We start from the raw sequence: 6,000 nt of genomic DNA on the forward strand, positions 1-6,000 counted from the left end.
AATCCAGGGCTACTGAATGTCAGACCATGTGAAGTCACAGAATCACCAGCTTTCTGCAGCATCAAATGGTTTCAGGCTTCATTACTTTATGTAGTCTTTAGATTAGCTTGAGAACAGGTAATAGGAGCAGTTGGAACTGATCTATATGATATCCTTTTCTTATATACTGAAATTAGTGTGTCAGTTACGTTTTAATGCATTGATTATGATTGTATTATGGGCCATGAAGAAAACAGATTAATATTTGCTGCCACCTAGTGGAGAAACAGTCAAATTTAGTTAGTGACACTGAAGTGTTTCATTTCTACAGTTCTTGCATTCAGAGAAATTTAATACAAAAGTTTAATATATGAGCTAAATATTGCCTTCTGCTGAGCCATCTGCTTTTTAAAAACGAGAGCAGCTTTTCTCTTTTTTTAAGGTTACAGTTTACTCTCTGATGAAGGGTCCCCAAGTTTTATTGTTCTGGAACTTATATATATATATATAAAAACTCTGGCTTGTTTGAATGACTCGCTGAGGCGACTCCGAGCTAATGGAACAGCCAATAAGACTGATTCACTAAGAAACATACTTTCTGGAAGGTTTTTGCTTAATTGTGCCTAAATCTTTAAAATAGTTGTTCTTTGATTCCACCCTTTTCAGTCTTGTCATGGTGGATAATGAATAAGTCCACTGGTTCTAGTTCAGTAAATGTCATACTGGAACAGAAGATACATTTTTCCCCATCCAGTACAGACTACTTCCTCTCAAGGTTATTAAAGATTTAACTGCTTTCTTCCACTGTCTTTAACTTTTTTTTATATTAACAGTATGTCAAAAACCTTTGCAGTTTTTTTTGTTTCCTCTAAGTAGTTATTGAAATCCTGTGTGACCAGAACATGCAGCAACATTGGCAATGATTGTATCTGTTATCCCTTGCAAGGATTAATAAATACTGGCTTGAATGAAGAAACACAAAATCTCAATTTCTTGTTAAAAGGACATACATTTTTTTCCATCAATAGTATCAAAGAAGAGCTCAGCTGATACTTAAAGCAGAGAGCCAGTGAAAAAGGATTACAACTATTTTAGCTATTAATGCTTAAACTTATTTATGAGAGCTTAAATTATGCCAAGGATGGAGATCTTCTCTAATTTTTTACATTCATTTCAGGGTTGGTTATTTGTGCAAAAACATCATCATTTTTGCTTCTCATGATACTGAAACAAATTACTTCATAGAAAACCATTTAAGTTATATCTCCTTACAATGGTTTCATTGTAAGGAGACTGTCATGATCTCGGAACAAATGGTTGGCTTAATTACTAATTTTATTCACCTGTCTAACTCTGCCTGGTTGCTCTTTAACTCTCATCTTATCCACCTGCTCCTGCCTCTATTTAAGGAGCTTGCGTCCACCTATCAGCCCCTGTTCTCTCTAGTAGTGGTGATAGTGTTTTTAGAGTACTTTGTTGTTTCTGTTTTTCTGATCCTGACCTGTTTTGCCTCTCAACCACTAGTCTGCCTGTTCTTCTCTTATCTCAGTTGCGAGAGTGTGTTTAGCATTTCCGTAGTGATTACCTGATCCTGACTTGTTTCTCAACCACTGTGCTTGCCTGTTTCCATCTGAACAGTTTTCCTGAACTTATGACTCTTTGGGCTTTGGACTCTTGGATCACTGAGTCCTCCAGTTCTTGTTCTGATCTTTTTACCTGACATGGCTTCAGACTCCTGGATCTGTGAGCCTGCCTGTTCGCTTTCTGATCCGTTTGCCTGACCTGGCTTCGGACTCCTGGACCTCTAAGACTGCTGTTCATGTTCTGATCTCTTTACTCCAGCTTGTTCTGCGGGGCTGCAGCGGCTGGGACACTCTGGGTGGCGCCCACCCCCCACATCTTGTTGGCAAAGCACCAGCTGGATCCTACCCTTTTCTGTTGGCACTGAGTGAACTGTTAAAGGGGTCATGGAATGATTATATAGGGTAGAAGAAGAAAACTGTAAAATGTTCCCCTTTCTCAGTGCAGCCTGGAACACTGCATTTACGTCCATCGTTCTGGCTTATTTTCAACATAGAAACTGCCTGCTTTGTTATTCTTGTAGAAGTAAACTCAACTGCAGGCTAAATGGGGTTTTATAGTGGAAGTTTCGAATTGTGAGATTTTCAGAAAAAGGAGGTGTCGATGGGGTTTGAATCCTTATTCATCTATGACAATGTAAACTCGGTTTTACATTCTATGACCCCTTTGAACCAAAGTTTCCTGCCTTAGATGCCCTAGCCACTGCAGATCTGCACCCATTTTATAATAAATGCTTTTTGAATAATCCCACTGTCTGTCTTGCCTTGATTACTGAGTCCTCTGTTTTGAGTCATTGTAGAATAATCTGGCTAAACTTAGACCAATCGGCAGAGAGACAGTAGCGTTCTGAGGTTGAATTGTGTTTTTTTGCCTCAAGTCCTGCATGTGGGAGATTCTTGATTGCCTACGGACTCAGGCTGCTTCTGTTTCATCTGTTGTCATAAACCGTGTCCTTCTCCCCTGAACTGTTTTAGGGTTATTCTGATTATTGTCGGGTTTTTCTGACCCGTTTTTACATTGCATTTCCAAACAATTCGGAAAAAGGCCACCTGCTTCGGTTCTTCTGGTGAGATACGTCACCTTTCAGAAGACCAGGTTTAATTCCTTAACATCAATTTCATTTTAAAGACTGAATGCTAAAAGAGAACACAGAAGACTTGAACTGATGTTACTTGTGTAAATACCCTGGATTAACCTTTTTGACCCATTACTGCCTCCTGCTGCGGATGTTTATTTTCATATAATGAAAACCAAAAAAACAGGGTTCACAAATAATCTGCTATTTTTACATTTAGTACTGTCAGATAATATAAATAGAACATTAATACATACTGCTTTTCTGCCCATATTCCTACATGATTTAATCATTAAACCAGAAAAGGAAAATCTAAAACATTGATATGCTGAAAAAAATAGCATACTGAATTTTGTTCAGTGTATTTTAAAGAACAAAACATCACAAACCTGAAAACTTTTAAAAACAATAAAAAAACAAAACAAAATAAATAAAACCAAATAAAATGTTTTTATCTCAGGTGTTTTTAAATACAATTCAAGAGTTTCTCCCTACAGTGAAACTACAAACAAATGAGGAACTTGGAGGTGTCTATTTCAAGCTAGAAGAATCCAGCTCTGATCTGATCTGATCTGATCTGGGCTCCTTGTCCCTTCCTTGGCTCTTCAACCAGCAGGTAGGGACGCAGGTCCAGGGTCAGAATGTGACTAAACATACAGCCATCAAACTGTGAAAAGAAAAATATTTGTTCAAATTGATCAATACCAAACAATTTTAAAATGTCTGCTGGGGTCTACAAGTTGCTCACATATGAGTAGACTCCAAGAAGGGCGTCACCTTTGGAAAAATACTCCTCCTTCAGAGAAAATGATCTGCTTGTTCACTTTCAACTCCTCTCTGATGAAGCTTGTCATCTGGAGGAGTCAAATCTAATCAATTATTTAGCAACAAAGGGACAGAGGACATTTTTAGAAAATACTCTCACCATTGGCTAGACAGAAGGGGGGTGGTGAGAATGAGATGAATAGTAGCTTTAAAAAACTGTTTTTAGTAAGCATCTAGAGCCATTAATAGCATATGTATGCATGAGTAACCTTTGTAGTTTTTGATTGAATCTTTTGAGATACAGTTGTTCATTCATCTGTTAATTCAATTATTCATAAGTAGTTGAAGAATAATTTTAGCTTTTGCGGTACGACTGAGTTCCTTCCTATTGTAAAAAAAAAAATGAAATTGCTTTTTCTTACTATGGTTATTAATAAAAACAAATACCCTAAAATGAAGAAATGCTTTATAGGCTACAATCCTTTCAGCATTCAATGCTACATATTGGTTTGTTTCAGGCACATCTTCAAAAAAAATGATGAAACTGTTAATAGAGTTCACTTATCTGGCAGCACATCTAGACGAGAGGGTATGCTTTTGGTCATAGTCATGTTGTATGATCCCCTTACACCTCAGTTTTTCGTAAGTAATGTTTCCCCCCTTGCACAATACTGATAGAACTTATATTTGTACAGTCCTTTTTTTAATTAAAGAGGCACTTAGTTTTGAGAGTTATTTGAGGATGCAGGATAAACTTGTATGAATGGCCAGACCTAGGCATGTTGGCAGTGGTTTTAATTTGCAACAGGAAAAAAATGCTAATTTCAGTTTCCTTTGAGACCCATTTAAAGCCAGGAGCACACAAAACAAATGTCAAACTGAATAAAACTCCATCAGAATCCTGGCCAGTGATATTCTAATTATCTACCAGTGTGGCAATATGTGTGAGTGGACTCTAATTCACTCAATACCTAGGTATGAAGTAAAACTCATACTTGAGAAAAATGTGAAATTGAAGTTCTCCATTTTCTATTTGTTAATGTCACTGAAAATTGAAAGTTGTTTAACATTAAGGACACACCATGTAACTTTTGGCTACTAGGGGTTCTACACGTTTAACCTCATGGCTAGCACCCTTTAATGGCCATAAGCTCTGAAATACTGTTGCAAAAGTCAACAGTCAGCCTGCCAGCCACCAGTGTCTTGATTGGGGACCACGCTAGGTGTCTAGTTTCAATTTGGAGGGAGTGAGAAACGCTTCTGCTCTCTGGAGAGCACTGCTGGGACAGTCCGGACTGTGCAGCATGGAGCGGAGGACCAGCGGCAGAGCTTCAGCGAAGAACTACTGGGTCAGACGGAACGTTCTTACAGGTCATATGACCTGGTCAACAACGGTGCATTTTCTCCCATCTTACATGAGTGGTATTTCAAGAGGGGAGCCCTGCTAGTAGCATTGATAGTGTCAAGCGCTGTATATTGACCTTAGGAATCCTAAAATAAATAAAATAGCTCATAAGCGTCAACTCGATAGGTCACAAAGTCTGTGGTGTGCCTTTAATTTACCATATCAAATTATGTTATAGAAACATAAATTAATTTTATAAAATATCAGAATTACCTCACATGACTAAATTAAGGGGAAAAAAAACATTGATAACTGATAGAGGAAATCAATTCTGGTTTAAAATTATTTAAAACCAGTGAAATGCTACTGGCAGTCTAACATAAGATTAATGGTCCATACTGTATATAGTATAAACGCATGCCATGGCTGTGTACAGTCACAAACTAATATACCCTGGAGCATGGTACATGGCACTCAATTCAGTCATGCATAATCCAATGTTGTATTGATTCAGTACTGTAACGGGTTAGTGAAGAGTCTACTAAACCTTTTTACCTATCAACTCAATGACACAGAGGAAAAGGAATTTGTTTTAAATACAGGAACATCTGAGCTTATGGATGTTTCCTGAATATCAGGAACTGACATGTGCAAGGGATTTTTTTCTAATGCATTCTTTTTTAAAGGGCTCTTTAAAAAATGAGGATTCTCAACAGCAGTCTGTATGCTCGCTTTCTTTTTACTGAGGAAGTTCAATCCATGTGAAGATGAATAAGGCAGTAATAATGAGATTGTGAAACTAACAGCGAGACAAAATATCCAACTCTCATTAAAGATGCAACATGGCCTGCTTCCTTTTGCCAGATCTTCCATTTGCCAGATATCCAAGATCTTTGCCAGATCTTGGAGAGAGAGAAGTGGAGCATAAGGTTTCTGGTCTGGCCATTTGCAGAAATCTGACCACCTTATCAAACATGCATGACAGCTCAAGCTAAAAAATGCAATTATTCCCTTTCCTAGCCATAAAAGAAAAAAAAAACATATTTTAAAGTGTATTTATTAGATTTCTTCCTTTTTTTTTTTATTACTGTGGGTTTTTTTAAATAAAGCCTTGCACACGATTTCCCTAGAATGGTGCAAGCTTTAATTGGCAAATGGCTTCCTGTCTCCAGAGATTTTAAGCCGAGGCATGTCCTTAACATCCAACCTTCACACTTTCTGCTGCTCCCAACAAGATAGAGGTAAAAATTAGAAA

Source organism: Cyprinodon tularosa, unplaced genomic scaffold (genome assembly GCF_016077235.1).
Source record: "Cyprinodon tularosa strain WSP-4 unplaced genomic scaffold, ASM1607723v1 ctg964, whole genome shotgun sequence".
Lineage (NCBI taxonomy): Eukaryota > Metazoa > Chordata > Actinopteri > Cyprinodontiformes > Cyprinodontidae > Cyprinodon > Cyprinodon tularosa.